Genomic DNA, 17,118 nt, shown 5'->3' with positions numbered 1-17,118 from the left:
TGGTCCTTGATGCAGATTAGTGGGACAGGTTCTGGAGCTCCAGAAGAGCTAGTTTGGCCTCTTAGGTCAGTGTATTCTGGTTTGATTCCATGTTCCACATACAGCAGAGACCTGATGTCTTGCATTGGCAGGGAGAGAGAGAACACCCCTCTTCTGAGCCTGGAAAGGAGAGTGGCTAGCTGGTACTATCTCCAGATCCCAGATGTGTCCTGGGGAAGGGTCATTTGATTGACAGGTAGACAAACAAGATTACATAGACTGGGGAGGGTGTGGCTTCTAGCTCATGAACCTAAAGTAGCTTGCTACTGCCTATCCCATTTCATTCCCTCCTCAGATTTCTAACTCTTAATTTTAGGGGTCGCTGAAGGCTGCAGAGTCATCAGATCTTTTGTAACTACTGCTTGCTTATTAGGGAGTAGGCCTTGTCTGTTTCATGAGCTGGAGAATGTGCAGTGACTGTCATGATCCTCATTACGCTGAGAGGGTTGTTGGACCTTTTTTGCATTTTGAAGAAGTATTTGAGGTCTTCAGTTCTTTGGAGTAAGCAGAGTTCTCTTTCATGTGCACCTGGGGGTGTTCCTTTGCTTTGCACACGAGTCTGTGAAGGAGGTGGCCTACTAAGCAGCTGTGCGGTGAGGTCAGTGTACACATTCTTGGGCTCTGGTCCCTGAGGTCTGAGGTCCTGAGGTGTCCAGGATGGCAGACATGAAAGCACAGGCCGCTGGCCGATGCCAGAGGCTGTCATTGTGATCAAGAGCTACTCTGATAACGGTAGGGGTTTCTGGAAGGCTCAGGTGATCGACTTCTGGGACACGGTGGGGACAGGGGGCGACACTCAGGCCCAGACCATCTCCCAGTCAGGACACCCATGGAAGCAGGGCTGGGATGACCCCCTGCCTGCATGGCTGTCCCAGGAAGAAAGGGAAGGAAGGAAGGCAGGAAAGAAGGAAGATGCTACTTTATATGTAGAGTGTGTGTGTATGTATGTGCGTGTGTATATATGCGTATTTTTTTTTTTTTGAAACGGCAGAGTGACAGTGTGAGTGGGAGAGATAGAGATATTTCATCCAATGGTTGGCTCCCCAAATGGCCACGAACTGCAAGGTCTGGTCTAGGCCAAAGCCATGAACCAGGAACCAGGAACCAGGAACCCAGAACTCAGTGGGAGAAAAAGATTATTGAAGTACTTGTTGATGTGAAAAAATTGAGGTAATTGTTCCTGCCAGTATCTCAGAAACTGTATGGAAGAGAAAAACCAATTTGGTATTCTTTGTAATGCCAAAACTGCGCTCAAAGGCAAAAACATTTGACTCTTGTGCAAGGAGAGTGGTAAGTACGTAGCACTTCACTTCAGTCCGTTACATAGCCCACAGATTTTTATGCCAAAGCAACCATATGTGCTGAAGGAGGGTGCGCAGGGCCTTGTCTAGATTCCGCCCCTTGCCCTAATTAAGCACCATTTCTGGCAGGAGTATATTCTTCCCGAATCCACTATAATTAGACACAATCCTAGAATCGGGTAACTTTAGTCCAAAAAGCAAAGGGTGCAATTTTAAAGTAAAGTGAATCACTGCAATGAGATATTGGGACTGAGAATGCTAATTAATAGATTATAGTAAGCCAGCAGTGAGCCCTAATTAAAGTCTGCATTTATTATACCCTTCTGAACCCTTAGAGGTTGGACATCTTCTGTTTTATAAAGCAGATTGGCTTAATAGGATTTACGGTAATTAAACAAATTTCCCCATTTCATTTTGAGATTGGACGTTAGGTCCATCCTAAACGATTGGTCCACAGAGATCTTGGTCTAAAATCCTATCAGAATTGCCTGGTGTGTATAGTTCAGTATTACAGAGTCTACTTAGGAGGTTCTTTCTAAATCTCCCAGTCATTTCACATTCCTTTTATTACTGAACTTTGAATGTCTAGTACTTGGAGTATTAGAATAATACGTATTTTAAGAGAAGTTTTTTTTGTTTTATTTTTTATGAGTATAAGGAAGGCTTTTAGTTTGTGTTTGCTTGATGAAGATTAAAAATCCACTTGTGCACTTGGTGGAATTGTAGTGCTTATAAGGCTTTGGGTAATTTACATATTTTATTTTATTCTAACCAATGCCTTGCCAGATATTGCTAGCCAGATATTAACATACCTCTTTCTTATGTCTCATAATAAATATGTTGAATTTAGTTGGAAGGTTATTTTGAACATAACTGTATCAGGGGTGGGCATTTGTGCAATGGTTAAATGCTGCCTTGGGACACTTGCATCCCACATTGGAGTTTCTGGTGTGACTTCTAGTTCTTCATCTTCCAGTCGAGCTGCTTGCTGGTGTGCAATCTGGGAGGCAGTGGGAGGTGGCTGAAGCACTTGGTCCCTACCAGCAGCTTGGGAGACCGGATGGAGTTATAGGTTCCTAGGTTAGCCTAGCCTAGCCAGGCTGTTCCCTTGCAAGTGAACCATTGGATGGAAAAATCTCTCCCAGTCTTTTAAGTGAATGAAAATGAAGAAGTTTTGATCTGGCGCAATGATTCAGGGGAGTGCAGTCACTCTCCTTCCCTTCCCGCGGGCCTCTGTTGTGCCACGTGTGCCTGGAGCGTGTTGGAGGAGTCCAGAAACCGTACTTGAAAACTTAAAGACTTGCGACATTTTCGTTTTTACTCTGTTGTTCAATGGGTGGTCCTGGGGGAGGGAGCCTTCCCCTTTTAATCCTAGGCAGTCCCACCCTTCATCCCCTAAGGGCTAAAACTAGAAAGATGATTGTTAAGGATTAGGATTTTAGATTTTTGGCTTCATTGAGAATGTGCTTTCTGAAAATGTCGTGTTCATCTGATGGAAAGCGTAGTTTCATAAAATAATACTTGACCTTCAGCAGGAGGCGGGACAGTGTTGTGGGTGCGCAGAGGATCAGCATGCCTGATAAGGGTAAGGTGGTACTTCGTAAAGAAATTAAAGGCAGTTTCCCCGTTTTCTCATCTTTTTAGTCCCTCTTTCCTCCTTCCCTGCCTCATTTCCTTCCTTTGTAACACCTTTTTTTCCTGCTATGTAATTAAATTCACGCTTCATAGAGTACTTTGTTTCTTGCTTTTTTCATTTGATTTATTCAAGGAAAAAAATCGAAGAATAGTAAATTAACCTAGGAAGTTCTTGAACAAGGGAGTGAATGACAATGAAAAATACTGTTTAGGTGTGGTTTTTATTGTGGTCGGCAGAATGAATTAAAGGAAGAAAGTAAGAAAAGCAGGTGAGTTTGGTGTAGAAAGCTTGCTAATAGGAATGGATGCATGTCCTTAAGATACTTCTTTTTAAAATTATCTTTTTTTAAAAAAATATTTTTATTGCGGAGGCAATGTTGAAGAGAAGGGGAGATAGAGATCCACTAGTTCTCTCCTTGTAATGGCCACGATGGCCAGAGCTGGGCTAGTCCAAAATCAGGAGCCAGGCGCCTCATCTATGTCTGCATGTGGTTGCAGGGACTTGGGCCAGCCTCTGCTGCATTCCCAGGTCAGAAGTGGATTAGCCAGGGCTCGTACCAGTGACCTGTCTGGGATGCTGGTGCCGCAGGTGGAAGCTTAACTGGCTATGCCATATGCTGACACCAGTTTCGCTTTTTTTTTTTCAATTTTTTTTTCATGAAATAATTTCAGAGAATTTTGGATACAGACTCTAATGGCGAAGAAAAAGACTACATTGAGTTGTGTTGAGATTGGTGGAATACTTTTGCCATTAATCGACAATGGACGAAGATTAGGAAGTAGAACCAGGTTTAGAGTTAGAAGAGGCGAATTTGGATTTCACTATTTGAATAGAAACTTTTCATAAGCATTTGTGGATAAGAGACAGATGATTATAATTTTAGGTAACATGCACTTGAGTGTCCTAATATGGTTGCTTGTTAGTGTTCTGCTTACTTTAGTGTCGTAACCCACGTGTTTCTGCTCGCAGGTAGGAGGACTAGAGAGGAGGGGAGAAGCCATGCCAGGCTGCATGTTTTATGTGTATTTTCTCCCCAACAACTTTCTGTGTTGGTCTTCTTCATTACGCATTTTTCTTAAGCCTCAACTAATTTAAATACTGCACCTCATAAATTCAGTATTTATCAATAAAGTTAACAATTTGTATTCATGTGATAAACTTCTTATAGATGTTAGTTAACAATAGTGCATGAACTTCTGCATGATAAATTAGAAATAAATCTGTAAAAAGAGAAATAGTGCAGCAAATGTTCTTTCATAAAGAAATGATTAATTTTGTATTGAAAATGTTCTGTTCTTTTATGGACGAGATTAGAAATACTTTTATTAACTGGTTTCATGCTGCCATATGCAGGGTTAAAAACATTCAGTTTTCTTCCTGGAGTTGGCAAGTGAGTACTTAACAGATCTGTTCCGTTCATTTTTCTATGTTATTAGCACCACTGCATATTGAAATCCTTCCCCTTGTTCCTACTCTGCCAGTCTTTCCTACATAACAGGTTCATGTGCCTTCTGTTGCATTGGGCACTTTGTAGAGGATGTGGAGTTGAAATGGCACCTGCTTAGCCTCGTTGTGTCTGGAGTGCCCTGTAGACCGAGAAGGTGAGAAATAGCGCAGCCCTCCTGTACGTGTGCTCACTCTTGACAGTGACCGCGACTTCTGTACTTCCTGGCAGTGTGAGACACAGGGACCTGTTCAGCTGTGAAGACACCCCTGGATGATGGCTGCAGTTTTGCTGGAGCTTCAGGCATTTGGCATAGTCTCCTGTGGCAACACTTCTCAAACTTTTTGGCTTTAAGATCCCTGTTTACTTACACAAATTACTAAGGAGCCCAAGCAACTTTTGCTGTGCAGCTGTAACTCAATATTTTCATTAGATAGTAGATTAGAAATGTAACTAGTATACCTAAAATAGCAACAAATCCATTAACTATCAGTGTAAATACTATTTTAAAATGAGAAAGAACTTGGCAAGTTTTTTTTAATATCTGCTTAGAAGTTAACTGATGCTTATACTTCTTCTGTACTGCTCACAGTTCTAATGAAAGTATATGAAGAAAATCAAGGCTCATAGAAATATACAGTTGAGTTTTCAAATAGTTGTGGATTTTTTTTTTTTTGAAAATCACATGAAGCTTGCCCAGCAGACTCTTTAAAAAAAAAAACTGTAGTGAGGTATAATTTGTATACTGTAAAATGCATCAATGTTAAGTATATAATTTTACAATTTTTAAGCAAATTTACTGAGATGTACATCCATAATCATCCAGTTTTGGAACATTTTCATTGGTAAATGGTAGTTTGTTAAAGTTAATTGTAATGTGGAATCTAAAACACTGTTGAATGAGCGTTCCATGCCTGGTTAGGTTAAAACGTGTGGGTTTGTTTTGCACTTGGAATGCCTGTTACACTTGGAGGATGTATAAATACTACAGATGCTTTCTTCTGGATTTCTGACATTGGAAGGTATTTGGTCACAGAGCTAGGTAAATCTATGTAAATATTGATACATGCCATTGAATAAATTAATGTTTAAACTTTCACTTGTATTTGAAGGCAGAGAGACAGATTTTCCAACCACTTGTTGATTTCCCCAAGTGTCAGGCCATGCTTAGGCGAGTGGAGCCTGCCTGGTGGGTGGCAGGAATCAAAGCAGTGGAGGGTCCTCAGCTGCTGCCTCCCAGCAGGAAGCCGAATGGGAAGCAGGATAGCTAGGACTCAACCAGAGACCGCGCTGTGGGATGTGGGTGTCCCCAAGCTGCAGTGTAACTACTGTGTCATATTGGGTAGAAGAAAAGAGAAGAAAAGCCACATTCATTAATATTGCCACCTGGCTCATCAGAGAAGAGTTTAGGGTGAGTTAAACTCACCAAGTAGCTCTCGAAAGGTTTTCAAATCCTGACTTCTTGACAGCTCAGATTTTATCATTGGCAAGAAATGTTGGTAGTTAATGTTTGGAGTAATAGGTGCACGTATTAATTTTTGAGAAAATATTCACCACATAGGAAAATTTTAAATTACCGTAGATTGCTAGGTCAATCTTCCAAGTTAAAGTCACATTCAGTGAGAAAAGCAGTATCTCACAATCAATTTTATGAATGCTTTTTCTTTTAGAGATCTATTTTAGTTAGTGTGCATTGGAAATAATTTTTGCTTCTTTGACGATCTGTTAGCTGATGAATGGGATACGTGAGCATGTGACTCTGGGTTGACGCATCTTCTGAAAGGGGGTCTCTAGACTGGCTAGGTCACTCTATGAGGTCTTCTCTCGTCTGTTCAGTGTTGTCATAAAGCTTTATGACCTCTGATGTCGGCAGTGATCTTACAGCTTTGCCACGGGGTAGGACATCACACAGTAATAATTAGTAGTGGGAAAGTGCCGCAAAGGATAGTAACGGCAAAGGCTGTATGTCTGTTGTTGGTACCACATATTTCTCAGCGCATTGGTTCTTTGGGTGGGCTGTACTTAGGAGGCACTGTTTGGAATTGGCTAGTCAGGGCCCTGTGTGTGAAGTTTTGTTCTGAGTATACCCCTTTGTCTCATCCATTATCTAGTTTTTACTATGAAGTTAAAACAGGAGTATGATATATTGGTTGATGGTGGTTGTAACTGTGTCTAATGTAGTTTTGTCAACCGACTTTCTGGGGTTCTTGTTTTCTAACCATGTCCATGACCCTAAATGAATGAGTACTTAAATTCTTCAACAATGGATTTTTGAAAAAATGAATTATCTTGTGAAAATTCCTTAACCGATTATGCCACAATGCTGACCCAAACAGTGAATTTCAAATCAGGAAACTGCATTGTAGTTTTGAGCCCATCTCTGCCAGTCAGAAACCAAGTGTATAACCATGGGAGTGTTTGATCTTTAAGAAGCCCAGTTTCCACATCTCTAAAACCTGAAAAATGGAATAAGCTAGAAGTTCATTTTTTTTGAAACACAAGGGTATATTTATTTGTTTGAAAGGCAGAGTTGGAGGCAGTGAGGGAGGGAAAGTGAAAAAAAGTGGGAGAGAGAGAAGGCGCAGAAGAGAGAAAAGAGAGAGAGACATGTTTCATCTGTTCACCCCCTAAAGTGGCACTATGGCTACAACAGCCCGAGTCAGGAACTTCATCTGGGACTCCCATGTGGGTGGCAGGGACCCAGGTAGTTTTTTGGGTGCATTAACAGGGAGCTGGATTGGAAGTGGAGCCACTAGTACTTCAACTGGTGCAAAGTGGGATGCCAGTGTATATTGTAGGCAGTGGCTTGACATACTGTACCTTAGTGCCAGCCTTGGGATTCTGTTTTTATCAAAGTAGAGTTCGCTAGGAGTCCCTGCATCTTTGTTATAATATCTAAATTCAGGACTGATTTTTGTAACCAAGGTAGGCATTTTAGATAATGAGTAATAACTTTACCGTTAAAGTTCTCTTCAAGGTAATGAGCGTAAACCAGGGCTCACGATAAAGAGTGAAGAGGTTTCATGTGAGTGTTCTCAGTTGTCAAATGGGAATAATAATACTTTTGTTGTTTTGCAATAAATTTAAACAAAGTTAAAGGAAGTAATATGTATAAAATTATGGCTCATATTACCTGACATAATAACTGGGGTACAGGAAATCTTAGTTGAATGAAAAGTTAAATGTTTTTTAAATAAAAATGTAACATCTTTTGAAGCATGAAATAAACTTTATAATTCTGTTTTAAAAGGCAAACGATAGCTTGAGACCTACACAGTTCTTTGAGAAAGTGGGTCATGACAAGGTAAATTTAATTTAGATCATCACAGTGTGTGCCGTCTTCATATTCCTAGAGGAGTAGCCAGGAATTCTGCATGGGGTAATTAACTTGCAGCACTTTCAGTTACTGTTATATACATTGTTTAAGATTTTTTTTGTTTCTGTAATGACTCATCTCTGAATTACATAGTGCTTTCCCAAAAGACATGAATGTCATATTGCTGGAATTACTGTTTTTTAACTGCCCTCTGTTTTTTTTTTCCTCCTCTGGAAAGGGGTTTCTGGACCCAAAACACTGCAAATAGTTGCAGTTGGGTGCTTTGATTTTTATATGAAGATTTAACCTGCACAGGACTATGGAAGTTTTTTGTTTTTTTTTTAATAAGATTCATTCATTTTTTATTTGGAAGTGAGAATTACTGAGGAAAATGGGAGAGACAGAGAGATCTTCATCTACGAGGTCACTCCTCAAAATGGCTGCTATGGCCAGAGCTGTGCCTGTCCAAAGCAGGGAGCCAGGAGCCTCTTTGAGGTCTTCTACATGGGTGCAATGACTGACGGGGTTTAGGCCATCACGGACTGGATTCCCAGGCTGTTAGCAGGGAGCTGGATCAGAAGCCGAGCAGCTGGGACACGAACCGGTGCCCATATGGGATGCTGGTGCTATAGTCTGACCACACTGGCCCTGACAGTGGAAATTTTTTTTTTTTTAAAGATTTTATTATTATTGGAAAGCCGGATATACAGAGAGGAGGAGAGACAGAGAGGAAGATCTTCCATCCGATGTTTTACTCCCCAAGTGAGCCGCAACGGGCTGGTACGCGCCAATCCGAAGCCGGGAACCAGGAACCTCTTCCAGGTCTCCCACGCGGGTGCAGGGTCCCAAAGCATTGGGCCGTCCTCGACTGCTTTCCCAGGCCACAAGCAGGGAGCTGGATGGGAAGTGGAGCTGCCGGGATTAGAACCGGCGCCCATATGGGATCCCGGTGCGTTCAAGGTGAGGACTTTAGCCGCTAGGCCATGCCGCCGGGCCCGACAGTGGAAATTTTTAAGAATGGGTAACACGGGATGCTTGCATTTATTCATTGTACTTATTTTGTACTATTAATTTTTGAACTTCTTGTATTTGTATTATTTTTGCATAAGTATTTGTCACATTATAGTTACTGCTCACATTATCATTATTATTTATTCTGCTGGCGTAAAAATTGTAGTATTTCTGATGGTCCCTTCATTTTTCACATGTCATCTGCTGTTGTACTGTTTGAAAAAAATATCGTAAATTTTTGCTGATGGTATGTTGGAGCTTTTAATTGATCGGGATGATACTCTGCTGGCTCTGTCTTCAGACCGGAGAGGGTATGCCTAAGAAGCCGTTGAACTTGACTGGACAATAAGATGCTGGACTCTATGTTTGGTATACGCTTGCAATGGGGGAATCTCAACTGAACTTGAGCTGTGGTTATGCAACAAGGTGGAGGAATCCACCATGGTGGGAGGGTTTGGGGAGGGGTGGGGAGAACCCAAGCACCTATGAAACTGTGTCACATAATACAATGTAACTAATGAATTAAAAATAATAAATTTTAAAAAATATTGTAATTGTTTCGTTAATGCAAATGATGTCTTACAGTGATACTCTTGTCAAATTTCAGAGAACTAGTGAAGCCGCTATGAATAACTTCTATAGATATGGATACTCATATATCTATAATAGCATAAGGATGGCAGTATCTATACTTATATTGTTCTTGCTTGTAATCCTTGGAGAAGGTCTATGGGCATGTGACGTTCCTCATTTATAGATGAAGAAACTGAAAGTTATAGAGGGACTTGGTCAGGTCTGACTTGTGGCAGTGACAGATGTGGGTCTGATTGGTTATAAAACCAAGTAAGACATCATTGTGTGTGTTTTTCAAGGTTTATTTGTTTTTATTGGAAAGGCAGATTTACGGAAAGGAGAGATGGAGAGGAAGATCATCTGGCCACTGGTTCACTCCCCAAGTGGCCACAACGGCCGGAGCTGAGCCCATCTGAAGCCAGGAGCCAGGAGCCAGGGCTTCTTTAGGGTCTCTTATATGGGTGCACGGTCCCAAGGCCTTGGGCCGTCCTTGCTGCTTTTCCAGGTCACAGGCATGGAGCTGGATGGGAAGTGGAGCAGCCGGGCCAGGAACCTGGTGGGATGCCAGTGCTTGGAGGGACATTTGAGTCAGTACACCAGCCCCGTCATCATTGTTCTTTTAGATTAGTACAGCAGAGTGAAATGTGGATGCTTGTTGGAAATAGTTATTGCCCTTGTGGCTGATGTCAGTCCTTGAAAGCAGCAAGTGCTTGAACGCTGCCACCCGTGTGGGAGATGCGGGTGGACCTCCTGGCTCCTTGTTTTGCCCTGGCCTAGTCTCCCAAGGCATTAAAAGCATTTGGGGAGTAAGATGAGCTTTCAGTCTATGAGTCTTAAATGAATTAAAAAAAATTTTTTTGAAAGATAAAGAGATCGTATGTGATTACTTGAGAGATATAATCTGGTATTAGTCGGTGAAAATGATGCTCATCAGTACTTTTCCCATTTTCGTAGACGGAAAGTGTTAGGTAAATGATTCCCTGGCTTAACTTGCACATTCCAGTAGGATTAAAAACAAAGGGGGGGCCATGGTGGAAGGAAAGAGCAGTGGTAGCTAGCGTGCTGCTGTCCGCACCAGCTGGGTTCAACCCCCTGAGCGTGTGTCAGAGACAGGGAGCTGAGGGAGAACTCAGGGCTCTGCTCTGAGGCGCCGGACCTGTGTCCCAGCTCTCCTGTTCTGTAGTTACCCGGACCTGTGTCACAGCTCTCCTGTTCTGTAGTTACCCGGACCTGTGTCCCAGCTCTCTTGTTCTGTAGTTACCCGGACCTGTGTCACAGCTCTCCTGTTCTGTAGTTACCCGGACCTGTGTCACAGCTCTCCTGTTCTGTAGTGCCCGGACCTGTGTCCCAGCTCTCCTGTTCTGTAGTTACCCGGACCTGTGTTACAGCTCTCCTGTTCTGTAGTTACCCGGACCTGTGTCCCAGCTCTCCTGTTCTGTAGTTACCCGGACCTGTGTCCCAGCTCTCCTGTTCTGTAGTTACCTGGACCTGTGTCACAGCTCTCCTGCTCTGTAGTTACCCGGACCTGTGTCCCAGCTCTCCTGTTCTGTAGTTACCTGGACCTGTGTCACAGCTCTCCTGCTCTGTAGTTACCTGGACCTGTGTCACAGCTCTCCTGCTCTGTAGTTACCCGCACCTGTGTTACAGCTCTCCTGGCTTGGTTCTGTAGTTACCCGGACCTGTGTTGTCATTGACTAATTGAAAGAAGAATTCACCATTACCCGTCTCATGCCTCATGAATTTTGTTTATTTTATTGGACTCTGTGGTTTTCCTAGATGCTTGCTGATTCAGATGTCCTACTTACTGATTTCATGCTATTAGAACGTTATGAGCAATTAAAGTTTGTCATTTCTGAACCATGTATTAAGTTTATCATTTCTGAACCATGTATTGACTTCATTTTGGCATAATTAGAGTGCTAAATTACACTGTTAACTTGGTGGAAGGTAACTTATTTGTCACTGTCATCATAAATAACTATTACTTTGTTCTGAAAGAGCATAAAATCTATCAAGTCATTGAATTACTTTTAAAATAAAATTTACTGGAAAGTAATATTCATATTGACGTATTTTACTTTAGATTTTTAAAAAGATTTATTTATTTTTATTGGAAAGTCAGATACACAGAGAGGAGGAGAGACAGAGAGGAAGATCTTCAGTCCTCTGATTAATTCCCCAAGAGTTTGTCAAGATCCCAGAAAGGATGGGAAGCTGAGCCGCCAGGATTAGAACCATCGCCCATATGGGATCCTGGCGTGTTCAAGGGGAGGACCTTAGCCACTAGGCTACCGCACTGGGCCCTTCTACTTCCATCTTGTGTCATCCGGAAATGGCCCTCCTCAGTGGCTTAGCCGGAGTACTGGACAGCATGTCCAGGTGCACATGGAGGATATGACAGCACACTGGAGCCTGCAGAGGACACCTGGTATAAGAACAGAGGACAGAACAAATCGATCAACTACTCCAGCCAAGTGCTGGCAATGAATATCTGGGGAAACGGAGACGCTAAGGTGCACTATGTCAACCAGTGGATTCGGCAGAAATTTCATCGTGCTTGGAGTAGCGAGATTGGCAGTGATTTGGAACTGTTGAACTATCGAAACCTTGTGAACAGAACCCTTGGAGCATGCCCCACATCGGGGACCTGGGGAGGTGTCGTCGGGTGGCTGATCTCCATTCCAGGGTACAGAGGCGTTTGGGAGGCTGGGTGTGGCTTCTCTCCTTGTCTCTCCCACTTCCCCCAGATATGAGAAGGAAAACAAGATGTGGTCCTTCCTGTAGCCCTTGACCCTTTACCACCCTAATCAACTATGTAAAAAGCATCAAAACTAAAAATAAGCAATAGTTAAAAAGAAAGGAACTTGGGGAGTGTTTTCATTAGTTGGATATTTAGATGAGTCTGTTCATGAGGAAATCAGTACATTCCTTTTTGAATAAATCTGTTGGGTGTATTTGGGGGGAGGGTGGCGCTTGAAAATTGCTGAAATAAGTGAATATTTAGAATTAGTAATCAGTTCTAATTTCACAATTGTGTTTAAAAACAGCGTTCTTACATTCTTTTTATTAGTACTCTGTGGTCACAATTTTTGAAGATTCAATCGTTAATGTATTTGAAAGGTAGAATCTCAGAGAGGAAGAGATCTTTCATCTACTGATTCACTTCCCAGTTAGTAGAAGGGCTGGGGTTGAACAGTGCAGAATCCAGGAGCTTGGAACGTCACCCCTAATTCTCTTGCAGGTGGCAGGGACCCAAGTGCTTGGGCGTTCTGCTGTGTTCCCCAGTGTGTTAGCAGGAAACTGGCTGAGAACGGAGCAATTATGTCTTGAACTGGCACTCGGGATGCTGGCATCATAGCTGATGGCTTCATCTGCTGCCTCACCTCTTTGCCCAGAGCTTTCCTACAGCCTGAGGACCCTTTAAGAAACTAAGTTGACTTTCCTACCCTCTGGGCTCTGGCTGCCCGGTGCTGCCCGCCGCCCATCGCCATGCCTCGCCAGATTGAAGAAATCAAGGACTTGCTGCTGATAGCGCGGCGCAAGGACGCTGAGTCTGTCAAGATCAGGGAAAACAAGGCTAGTGTGAAGGTCACAGTGCACCGCAGCAGGTACCTGTAGGTGTTGGTCAGCATGGACAAGGAGAAGGCTGAGAAGCTCAAGCGGTTGCTGCTCCCGGGCCTGGTGGTGAAAGAGCTGAAATGAAGAGAAGCCGCTGGAACTGCATTGAAGTTTTTAAATGACAAAAACAAAAAACAAAAACTAAGTTGAGTAACAGAGATCCAGTGGCTGTTCTTTTTCTGCATTCAACCTCAGTATATTTTGATACGAAGATGATAATGTTCATACAGTTTTCTTGTCTCTAAAGGTTAGAAACCTACCTTGTCTGAAACAACTTCCTCTATTGTTTTTTTTTTTGATTGATTTATTTTACTTGAAAGAGAGAAAGAGAAAAAGAGAAATCTTCCATCTGTTGTTTTACTCTCCAAATGACTACAATGGCCGGACCTGGGCTGGTCCAAACCTGCGAGTCTGGAGGTTTTTGGGTCTCCCACGTGGGTGTAGAGACCCAAGGAGTTGGGTCATTCTCCTCTGATTTCTCAGGCCTTTAGCAGGCAGCTGGATAGGAAGTAGAGCAGCCGGGACTCAAACTGGAGCTCATATAGGGTGCTGGTGTCATAGTTAGAAGCTTAGTTTGCTACGTCACCAGCCCCTCATACTGATTTTAACGGGTTTGAGACTGTAGAGAGGAGTTACAGTTCAATGACACCGGTTTTTCCTCCCCAAATTACCTATTTTCTTGTGCTTTTATCTTATTAAAGATAGAACCCTGGTTAGTGGATAGAGTGGGGAAGTGAAGGGTGGTGAAGTTGAAGTTTGATTTGAGTTCATGTTTAGCTTCATATTTGGAAAGCTGCTGTCTTTTGTTCATTTTGGACAGACTTTTATCGGGTAGAAATATAATGTAGATAAAACTGCCAGTGCTTCTGATACCAGTAGGAATTGAATTTGGCGAGTGTTTATTACATTTCTTTTAGATTTATTTATTTTTATTGGAAAGGCAGATGTACAGAAAGGAGGAGAGACAGAGAGGAAGATCTTCCATCCACTGATTCACACCCAAAGTGGCCGCAACGGCCAGTGCTGCGTCAATCTGAAGCCAGGAGCCAGGAGCTCTTCTGGGTCTCCCACACGGGTGCAGGGTTCCAATGCTCTGGGCTGTCCTCGACTACACTACCAGGCCATAAGCAGGGAGCTGGATGGGAAGTGGAGCTGCCGGGCTTAGAACTGGCACCCATATAGGATCCCAGCGCGTTCAAGGTGAGGACCTTAACCACTATGCTATCACGCTGGGCCCATTTTATGACATTTTTTGGATTTTTGTATTTCCACTGGCTGCTGTGTTGTTGTCTTCCCACTTGTGAGGCAGGATTACAGAGTTAGCATTTTGACCATTTGTTTCATGATTTGGCTTCTCATCATTTTGAAAAATTGTCATTGATTAAAAGAGTTAGCTGGGATTGAAATCTGAAACTTCACTTGGGTTGAGATGGTATGCTGTAGTCCTTGACAGCTACTGCCACCTCACCTTCTTGTGACAGATGGCCTTCCCTCCCGGTTGTAACCCACTGCTGACTTTTCAGAGAATGAATCCCATGTGTTCCCCAGTTTGGCTCTGGTTGTGTCCTGCCCACTCAGTGACTCCAGAGGAACTTGCAGTTGGATGTACTTGCTGCTGGCATTTATGGCAGGAAGTGAATACAACTGTGACGCTCCGTGCCAGAGATTCATTTGTTAGAAAAATTACAGCTTCCTAAAATTCAGCATTATTTCCTTATCACACCAAGAATAAAGCTGGTTTCTATTACTTTTTAAGAATGTACTTTGCACTTGATATATGGTAAATGCTTTTGGTGGTGTATTTATTATAGGATTTTAAATCTGAGTTGTATTATAAAGACCTCTGATATATCAGAGTACAGTCTGTTTAAGGCATTGTAAAAGTCCAGCTAATCGCATTGAACATAATGAATTTAATCATGAAAAGGATTTGTCTCACAGACTTCAGAAATGATTCAAATTGTTTATGATTTGTGATATTAACCTCTTACTTTATATTTGAATATATTTTGTGGTGCATGTTGGTCACCATGTTTATCTGTCCATTTTAAATTTCTTGCTTAGGATCTCCTCTTTCTCTGTTTTGTTAGAAATTGCATGTTAGACCTTGGAGTCTATATCGTTGCCAGTTTAATTCTATAAAACCATTGTGTGTATTTGAAGGTGTAGCATTTGATGGTAAAACGGACAAATGTTTGTCGAATGGAATACAGAAGCATTTTGTTGTTGTTGTAAAGGCCTGCTATGCTTGATTAAGAGAAATATAAACAAATAATAGCATGTTATCCTTTCTGGTATTCCAGTCTGGAATGCTTGTCTGCGAAGTCACTGTTCCGTCAGCCTGCGTGTTTGATGTGGCCCACCTATGGCGGACTCTACATCTGCTTTGGCACTCACAGGCTGGTTGACCCCACATCTGGGGTTTGTAATCCTCACTTCGTACTGCTGTCATTGAGAAACAGAGAAGCACCAGTGCCCGAGTCTCACCCGCCAAACTCCAGAAATCATGTTTTAGTGGGTCTGGGGTGGGCGGCCTCTGTGTGGAAGTCCAGAAGACTCCCCAGGTAATTCTGATGTGTAGTTAGGGTGGAGACTAACTGGCTATTGCGGATGAGGTACGAATTGGAAAGTGATCTGTACTTTCTCTGCCCTGTCTTCTGTTTGGTGATAACCATAAACATATGGCTCCTAACCATGCCATATGTGAACAGGTTGAAAATTCAGTGGTTAGAAGAGGTTTATCACTGGAGTTGAAGGGAGTGGGTGTAAGCTGAGATTAGATTATGCCAGAACTTGTGGCATTTTTGAAGAATTAGCTTCAGAGTATAGCCGGGGAAGTGAATGAATACAGGGAGCAGCAAGTTGTCATATTGGTAATACCAGCAGAGTAGAGGTGTGTTAAAGAGGATGTGGCGGGGGAGGGTGGTAAGAAGAGAGCAAAATTAGAATAAACTCTGGCTTTTGGGACTTGCCATAGGGGAATGGGATTGGAAGCCAGTCTGGCCTCTAAGTCTGGAAGCGGAAGCTGTGTTTCCTCCCCACCACAGGAGGTGGTAATTGTGGCTTGTCCTTCTGGGAGAACAGAAAGTGGTAACAGCAAAATGGTTAGACTCTAGTTCTCCTTTACACAAATATGTTCTTAGCTTAATGGTCAAAGTCTCAAAATCCTTATTGGTGTTTCTCCAGCTTTTAATAAGGATTACTTAGGAGCACTTGTTAAAAATTTAAATGTCTGGATGCTGCTCTTGAACTTTGTGGTATGGGACTGCTGCATTACGGTCAAAAAACGAAACAAAATAAAACAACAACACCTGTGTTTCTCAAGATTAACCAAACTCTGTTTACCACATTATTAGTATTTTCATTGTCCTTCATGTGATTATTTATGCTTTTAAAAATAAAGTGACTTACTTTTGACAGTCTGGGGATGAGTATTCAGAACCAATGGTTTAAGATACTTCTTGGATAAGCCCGGCACAGTGGCTCAATTGACTAATTCTCCACCTCCAAATGCTGGGATCTCATATGGGTACCAGTTTGTGTCTCAGCTATTCCACTTCCCATCTAGCTCCCTGCTGGTGGCCTGGGAAAGCTTTGGAGGATGGCCCAAAACCTTGGGACCCTGAACCCACATGGGATACCCAGAAGAAGCTCCTGGCTCCTGGCTTCAGATCAGCTCAGCTCTGGCCGTTGCAGCCACTTGAGGGGTGAACTAGCAGACCAAAGATCATTCTATCACTCCTCTGAACATCTGCCTTTCCAATAACAGTAATTTCTTGCTTGCTTACTTGTTTTCTGTCTGTCTGTCTGCCTCTCTCTGTGTCTCTGTCTCTCTCTCTTAAAGACGTGTAATGGAATGCTTCTGTCTCTTTTGGAGTTCCTGTGTTCAGGTCCTGGCTCTGTCAGTGTGCACCCTCAGAGACAGCACATGGGAGAGACCTCGGTTGAGTTTGGGTTCCTGGTTTCGGCCTGGCACAGTCTGAGCTATTGTGGATATTTGGCTAATCAGCCAGAAGATGGAAGATCTCTTTCTGTGTCTCTTCATTTCAAACAAGTGAAAAATTAAGAAATATTAAAGAGGCTGAGGCAGGTGTTTGGTAAGACACTTGTGCACCTAGTTTCATTGCTGGGCCTTGGCTCCTGCCTGTAGCTTCCTGATCATTCAGGCTGTGGGAGGCAG

The 17,118-nt window shown here is 42.7% G+C and overlaps 1 protein-coding gene and 1 pseudogene across 10 annotated transcripts in view; both read left to right on the top strand.

Moving 5' to 3' along the window:
• The window catches only part of ERC1 (ELKS/RAB6-interacting/CAST family member 1), a 317,123-nt gene that overhangs the window by 28,869 nt on the left and 271,136 nt on the right, over positions 1 to 17,118 (top strand). The window lies entirely within an intron of this gene.
• LOC101533614 (large ribosomal subunit protein eL38-like) lies at positions 12,525 to 13,022 on the top strand (annotated as a pseudogene).

The sequence above is a fragment of the Ochotona princeps genome, chromosome 27 (assembly GCF_030435755.1).
Source record: "Ochotona princeps isolate mOchPri1 chromosome 27, mOchPri1.hap1, whole genome shotgun sequence".
NCBI lineage: Eukaryota > Metazoa > Chordata > Mammalia > Lagomorpha > Ochotonidae > Ochotona > Ochotona princeps.
This window is presented reverse-complemented; position numbering and strand designations above follow the sequence as displayed.